The 8,010-nt window shown below is 57.0% G+C and overlaps 1 long non-coding RNA gene across 1 annotated transcript in view; it reads right to left on the bottom strand.

Moving 5' to 3' along the window:
• The window catches only part of LOC135273247 (uncharacterized), a 21,049-nt gene extending 14,040 nt beyond the window's left edge, over window positions 1-7,009 (bottom strand). Inside the window, exon 1 of the long non-coding RNA XR_010341044.1 lies at window positions 6,944-7,009. This is a non-coding gene — a long non-coding RNA (uncharacterized LOC135273247). The remainder of the gene's footprint in view (window positions 1-6,943) is intronic.
• Between the last annotated feature and the right edge of the window lie 1,001 nt (window positions 7,010-8,010).

The raw sequence follows: 8,010 nt of genomic DNA, 5'->3' as shown, positions 1-8,010 counted from the left end.
AGGGCTCGGGTAGAAACCTCGGGGTGCGGTCGGGCCACTGGGAAAGCACGACCGCGGGATCCCACCGCCACAGACACGAGGGCGGTCCCACGGCCCGCCCCACCCAGGACGCCGGCCAGCCCCTTGGCACCACCGCGGAGCCCCCTCACGGGACCCAGACCCCACCCACCGGGGGCCCCAAAAGCGACCAGCCCGACACCGGGGCAACGTGCCCAGAATCTCGTCCATCCCCGACCCGGTCCCGCTCCGGGAGACCGGCACGCCCCACCGTGGGGGACGGTTTCCCAGGCCCAGGCGGCCCGACCCGTTGCCCCGCACACAGCGCGGCCATCGGCACCGGCCACGGCTCGGCACGGCACGGGAGCGGACAGAGAGCCGGCTCACACGCCAGACTGGACACGCCACGCGCACCCAGCGTTCAAGCTACGACGCCCCCAACGGCCAGGACACCGGGCCAGGCCCAGCGGGACCCTCCCCCGACTCAGAGGGGGGAGGCGCGGGCCACAGTAGGCATCGAGCGGCGCTCGGTCCCCACCGCGGGGACCGGCGGACCCCTCTCTCTCCCATCACCGAGAAGAGGGAACTCTGCCTACACGTGAGCGAATCCAATCGCTGACGGCAGCGCTACCACAACGCAGAGAGAGGCGGCGAGCCGGGGGAATCCGGTACACCCCAAGGCACAACCTCTCAGATCGCTAGAGAAGGCTTTCTCACCGAGGGCGGGTCACGCTCCCCCAACCCACCGGTCGCCCCCTCACCGGGCCAGCCACGGAGGCGCTCAGGGACACCTGGGGAAGGGAGGGGGGGCCGTGGTCTACGGCAGCAGGAGAAGGAAAACCTGCGGCACCCCTTACCCCACGCGGGAGAGGCGCACCTCGCTCGACCACACCCCCTCCAATGAGCTGAGCTCCTCCTCAGGACCCACACGCAGACCCCCCGTGGCAGCAGCCGGAGGAGGGGGCCCCAGGGGCGGGAACACCACCACCACTCGGCCTCGGGCACCTGAGTGACAAACCCGGAGCGCTCCAGGAGCACCGCAAAGGCCTGAGCGGAGCCAACGCTCGCACCACCCCGGCAAGGGCAGGACGACGGGCCGGCGGGACAGCCCCCCACCGCCGCGGAGGGGGGCCGCGCCCGCAAGGCAACACCCACAGGAGGCGAGAGCGAGGGATGCCTGCCGTGTCAGAGGACCCCGCCGCCCCCGCCAGGCAGACGACAGGAGAAGCACGGCGAGGTCGGGCCGGATTCCGTACCCCTAATGCCTCCCACCACAAGCCCCACACATGCAGGGAGAGGAGAGACACGGGGCCCCCCCGCGGGTGGGGTGAGAAGAGCGGAGCCATTCACCATGAAGGTCCGTCCCTCGCCCACCGCGGAACGGTCGCAGCCCGGGAGAGCATGACGTCACCACATCGATCGGAACAAGACCCAGAGCGGAGCAACGGGACCTCACCAGCCTCACCAAACCACCGAGCCGACCACAGCCCGCGGTCGGCCAGCCCCGCTCTGAGGGAAGGGACGGCGGACAACCCCAAGGGAGCGGAGGACGCCTGACACGCACGGCACGGAGCCAACGGAGCGGGGTTGTCGCGACCGCCCCAGGTGCCCGCAGCGGGGAGCGCACGCGCAGGCGGAAGGGAGCCCCCCACCCGCATCGGCCTCTCCCCACCACACCCGGGTGGGTCAGAGGAGACCCGGGCCCACCCAGGGCGGCACCGGGGAGCCGGGACACTCAGACGGATGCGTGAGAGGCAAGGCACACGGGCCCCAGCCGGCGGCTCAAGCCAGAGCAGGGCCGGCTAGCCAGGTCACCGCCAGACCAGATAGACCCCCACGCATCCAGAGGCCCGACCTCTCCAGCGACAAGTCGCCAGAGGACAGCGTGTCAGCAACAACCCGGTGGCCCAAAATTCAAACTCAGCGTGAAAGATATACCCACCCTGGGGGGCAGGGGGTCGAGTCACCGGCCACACCACCGACTCAGAAACGCACGACACGGACATCTGTCCCCAAAAAGGCCACCATCGCAGCCACACACGGAGCACCCAGGGCCGTCTCGTCGACCCCCAAGACCAGGGACGCCCTCCGGGCCACCGGTGCCACGCAGGGGCCGACCCGTGCCTCCAGAGCGAGACCCATTCGGCCGTCCCCTCACACGCGAGGGACACACGAGGGACCGAAGGCGCTCTCAGGGACCACTCTCCGACTACGAACGCGGACTTGGAAGAAAAGTATCACAGCAGAGGGACCGCAGCCGGGTACGGCACCCCGGGAGGACGGCGCAGGACGGCCACCGACTCCCCACGAGAACTTGGAAAAGAGATTCGGCGGGTGCCTCAGGCGGCCAGGGCCCGCACAGGCCCGCGACAGGGCCGGGGAGGGGCGTCCCCGGCCACCCGCGCCATGCCCGGAGGGTCCCCGCGGGTCGCGGGTCGGGCCTCGGGAGCTACGGCGTGCTGGTCGACCAGCCCCGGCAGCCCGCACACCTCGCTCGGGCCTGGAAACTCGGCGACAGCCTGCCCCTCTATAGCCCTGCACGCCCGTGCTCTGACTCACAAGTGACTCGCCAGAGCTCTGGCGCCACAGGGACAGCCCCGCTGACAGCCGCAGGCTTTCCGGAGCTCTGCCTAGCTCACAGCAGGGACGCTCCCCTCGCTCAGCAGCTGCCACCGGAGCTCTGGAAGCCAGGAGAACCATATAAAAGCGGCCACCAGATGGAGCCCGAAAACCGGCGACATGTCACCATCCCAAACCTGTCACCGAGACACATCCGGATGGCAGGGCGGCCGGCGGACCGCAAAACCGAAACCGTGAGTCGAGAAAGTCTTCCCGAGGCCGAAAACACAGCCCCTCCACCCCAACCCCACAGAAACGCTCCTCCAAACGTGTATCTGCGTAGACCGAGACAGAGTCAAAAGACAAGCCCATGACGTGTGGGTGTTTGGAGATGCATCTCGGAGGGAGAAAGAACACACAGGACTCGGGCGCGAGTCGTTCAGGTGACAGAGAGACGCCGAATGAGGACACGTTCACAATCCACACGGGGTGGGGGATGGGAGGGAGGGAGGGAGGGAGGGAGGGGATAGAAAAAAGAGAGATGGAGGAAGGAGGGAGGGAAGAAAGCAAGCAGGGAGCGGGGAGGAAGGAGATGGAGAAAACAGACAGAATTTAAAAAATCTGGAGAAGGTATATGATGAAAGGTGGAAAATGAAGAAAGATGAAAAAGAGAAAGAATGAGGAAAGAGATGACGGAAAGAAGGGCGAAAGAGAGGAAAAAAGAAAGTATAAAAGACAAAGAAAGAAAGAAAGAATAAAGGAAAGGAACAGATAAAAGGACAGAAGGGAGGGAGGAAGGAGGGAAAGAAAAAGAAAGAAAGAAAGAAAGAAAGAAAGAAAGAAAGAAAGAAAGAAAAAGAAAGAAAGAAAGAAGAGGCTAATGCCTTTTTCAGCGTTCGCCCACCTGCATCAAGGTGAAAATTAAAAAAGAAGAAGAAGGGGAAGAAGAAGGAGGAGGAGGAGGAGGAGGAGGAGGAGGAGGAGGAGGAGGAGGAAAGAAAGAAAGGAAGGAAGGAAGAAAAAGACAGAAAATGGAGAAAATAAAATTCGGTACTAAACACTATCTGGCCTGGCGACACAGCAAGGCTCCGTCTAGAAAGAAAGACAGAGAGACAGAGAGACAGAGAGAAAGAAACAGCGAGAGAGAGAGAGAGAGAGAGAGAGAGAGAGAGAGAGAGAAAGAGAGACAAAGAAACGCAGAGGCCGGGCACGGTGGCTCATGCCTGTAATCCCAGCACTTTGGGAGGCCGAGGCGGGTGGATCACAAGGTCAGGAGTTCGAGACCAGCCTGGCCAAAATGTTGAAACCCCGTCTCTGCTAAAAAAACAAACATTAGCTGGGCGCGGTGGCACGCGCCTGTAATCCCAGCTACAAAAAAAAAAAAAAGGAAACACAGGAACAACGAAAGAAACACAGAACTGGGTGACAGAGTGAGACTCTGTCTCGAAAGAAAGAAAGAAAGAAAAAGAAAGAAAGAAAGAAAGAAAGAAAGAAAGAAAGAAAGAAAGAAAGAAAGAAAGACAGACAGACAGACAGACAGACAGACAGACAGGAACAACGAAAGAAAGAAAGACAGGAACAACGAAAGAAACACAGAAACAACAAAAGAAACACAGAACTAGGCCGGGCGCGGTGGCTCACGCCTGTAATCCCAGCACTTTGGGAGGCCGAGGCGGGTGGATCACGAGGTCAAGAGATCGAGACCATCCTGGTCAACATGGTGAAACCCCGTCTACACTAAAAATACAAAAAATTAGCTGGGCATGGTGGCGCTTGCCTGTAATGCCAGCTACTCAGGAGGCTGAGGCAGGAGAATCGCCTGAACCCGGGAGGCGGAGGTTGCAGCGAGCCGAGATCGCGCCATTGCACTCCAGCCTGGGTGACAGAGTGAGACTCTGTCTCAAAAAAAAAAAAGGAGAAAAAAAAAAAAAAAAAAAGGAAACACAGGAACAACGAAAGAAACACAGAACTGGGTGACAGAGTGAGACTCTGTCTCGAAAGAAAGAAGAAGAAAGAAAGAAAGAAAGAAAGAAACAAACAAACAAACAAACAAACAAACACAGGAACAGCGAAAGAAACACAGAACCGAGTGACAGAGTGAGACTGTCTCGCAAAAAGAAAATAAAGGAAAGCAAACACAGAAACAACGAAAGAAACACAGAAAGAACGAAAGAACCAGAACTGGGTGAGAGAGTGGCACTCTGTCTCAAAAAAAAAAAAAGGGAAACACAGAAACAACGAAAGAAACACAGGAACAACGAAAGAAACACAGAAACCACGAAAGAAACACAGGAACAATGAAAGAAACACAGAAACCACGAAAGAAACACAGAACTGGGTGACAGAGTGAGACTCTGTCGCAAAAAAAGACAAAATACAAGGAAACACAGAAACCACGAAAGAAACAAAGAAAGAAAGAAAGAGCTGGAAAAGGAAATTAGGAAGACAGAAACAAAAGGAGAAAGGATAGAAAGATCTTTTCTTGTTTTTTTTTTTTTTTTGTTTTTTTTGAGACGGAGTCTCGCTCTTGTTACCCAGGCTGGAGTGCAATGGCGCGATCTCGGCTCACCGCAACCTCCGCCTCCTGGGTTCAGGCAATTCTCCTGCCTCAGCCTCCTGAGTAGCTGGGATTACAGGCACGCGCCACCGTGCCCAGCTAATTTTTTTGTATTAGTAGAGACGGGGTTTCACCATGTTGACCAGGATGGTCTCGATCTCTCGACCTCGTGATCCACCCGCCTCGGCCTCCCAAAGTGCTGGGATTACAGGCTTGAGCCACCGCGCCCGGCCTATTTTCTTGTTTTTTAATCCTCTAAAAGCATAGTAAGGCCCAGGTAGGGGCTACGACACACCTTCCACCTTACTAATATGTTGGCCAGGAAAATAAAAATTTACACTTAACGTAACCGTTAAAAGTGACTATGAGCCGGACGCGGAGGCTCAAGCCTGTCATCCCAGCACTCTGGGGGGCTGAGGCGGGTGGACCACCTGAGGTCAGGCGTTCAAGACCAGGCTGGCCAACATGGTGAAACCCCGTCTCTACTAAAAACACAAAAAAACTTCTTTAATTTTAACGTATAAAGAAAAGGAAAAAGTTCTCCAGGCGTGGTGGCGCATGCCTGTAACCCCAGCCACTCAGAAGGCTGAGGCAGGAGAATTGCTTGAATCCGGGAGGCAGACGTTGCAGTGAGCAGAGATCACACCGCTGCATTCTAGCCTGGGCGACAGAGCGAGACTCTATCTTAAAAATGAAAAAAAAAAAATGACTATGAGGGCCCAGGCCAGGGTGGTTGAATTTACCTAAGGAGTGGGGGTGGGGGTGGAGTGGAGAGGATATGCCTGACTGGAACGAGAGAAACCGAGGGGAGCAAGCAGAAGGGGACAGAAAGAGGAAGGGGAAGGGACGGAGGCACAGTGGGTTATTCTAGAATGTTTTCAAGCCTGGGGTGGGGGTGGGCACGGAGGGCAACTCAGGAAACAAGCCGACTCCAGCAATGACACCTAATTCATTATTGCTGGCATCGCTGCCTTGAAAGGGGGGCACCGCATGTTTCTTCCTCCACACCCATTCGATGACTTCTGGGAAATGCCATTTACTTGCACGCTCTTGACATCTACCTGCTTTCACTACAACTGAGGAGAATCAGGAAAGTCCCCACTAACGGCAAGGCCTAAAGTGGAGCTGTCATCCATAAAACCCAGGCAGCAGAGTCCATATGGGTTAAAAAGACACGAAGAGGCCGGGCGCGGTGGCTCAAGCCTGTAATCCCAGCACTTTGGGAGGCCGAGGCGGGTGGATCACGAGGTCGAGAGATCGAGACCATCCTGGTCAACATGGTGAAACCCCGTCTCTACTAATACAAAAAATTAGCTGGGCACGGTGGCGCGTGACTGTAATCCCAGCTACTCAGGAGGCTGAGGCAGGAGAATTGCCTGAACCCAGGAGGCGGAGGTTGCGGTGAGCCGAGACAGCGCCATTGCGCTCCAGCCTGGGTATCAAGAGCGAAACTCCGTCTCAAAAAAAAAAAAAAAAAAAAAAAAAGACACGAAGAGAGAAAGGGAAACAACGGATCAAAGAGAAGAACAATCGGGCCCAGCCAGGGTCTCCAGGGGTCTTCTGGGCAACGAGGGAGTGAGGGGGACGGACGGACGGACGGACGGACGGACGGACCAAGGTGGGGGCGGGGCGGGGGCGGGTGAGCTCGGGGCGTGGGCGGGGCGGCGGGTAGCGGAGAGAAGCCACAATCGCTCCTGACTGCGGGCGGGCGGCCAGAGCGTCCCGTATGCCGCCTAGACCTTCAAGAACCGTGACCGCTAGGTGACGCCCGAAGACAACATATGCAAGTGTCAGCCCGGCACCCTCCCAGGCATTATCCCCACAACTAACCGAGCGGAGCCCCTGCGGGGGAAGGAAGCACCATGACTCGGCAATACACACAGAAACACACGCACCTACGTACGCACGCACGCACGCACGCACACGCGCGCCGTATTCCACAGTATAGAAGGGTTTATACCGTGATCACGAGAGGGCCCGCACTATTTTCTTTTCTAGTGACAAAAGAAAAAGCAGGCCGGGGCCTAGCGGCCCACGCCCGTCACCCCTGCACTCTAGTAGGCAGAGGCAGAGGCAGAGGCAGATGCGGGCGGGTCGCCTGAGGTCAGGAGTTCCAAACCAGCCCGGTCCACGCGACGAAACCACCATCTCTAGGCCCTCGAAAGGCTGAGGCAGGAGAATCGCTGGAACTCGGGAGGTGGAGGTCGCACTGAGCCGAGATCTCACCACTGCACTTCAGCCTGGGCGACAGAGCAAGACTCCGGGGGCGGGGAAGGAAAAAAAAAAAGGAAAAAAAAAATCGCTTCCCTCTTGAGGTGAATACGCACTGTTACACGTACACAGAGAGCTCGGAAGGTATACAGGCCCTGACATCCTCTGTAACTTTGAGTCGGTCTGGCGATATTTTCCAGGCCTTCCGTTTCCCCGTCAGCAGTCACAGAAATAAAAACTCCCTCCTTTCCCAATTCGTCTTCATGTCGTCATCAGGCCACAAGAATAAGCGAACACATTTTACACGACAAGGAGGAAAAACACAACAAAGCGAAAGTCTCAGAGGTCTGTGGTACAGATTGAAGAGACTCTTTCAGAATCCACAGAAAGACACACACACGGAGAGATGGAAAGAAACAAATAAAGAAAAGAGAAAGAGAGTAAGGAAGATAAGGAACAGGCCGGGCGCGGTGGCTCACGCCTGTCATCCCAGCACTTTGGGAGGCCGAGGTGGGTGGATCACCTGAGCTCAGGAGTTCAAGACCAGCCTGGCCATCATGGTGAAACCCCATCTTTATAAAAAAATAAATAAATAAAAAATAAAAAAATAAAAAGGAAGATAAAGAACAAGAAATATAAAGAAAGAGAGGGCCGGGCGCGGTGGCTCACGCCCATAATCCCAGCAC

This window comes from Aotus nancymaae, unplaced genomic scaffold (genome assembly GCF_030222135.1).
Source record: "Aotus nancymaae isolate 86718 unplaced genomic scaffold, 86718_ANA_hifiasm-v0.15.2.pri h1tg000604l, whole genome shotgun sequence".
In the NCBI taxonomy this organism is placed as follows: domain Eukaryota; kingdom Metazoa; phylum Chordata; class Mammalia; order Primates; family Aotidae; genus Aotus; species Aotus nancymaae.
The sequence above is the reverse complement of the archived record's forward strand: the minus strand, read 5'-3'. Positions and strand labels throughout refer to the sequence as shown.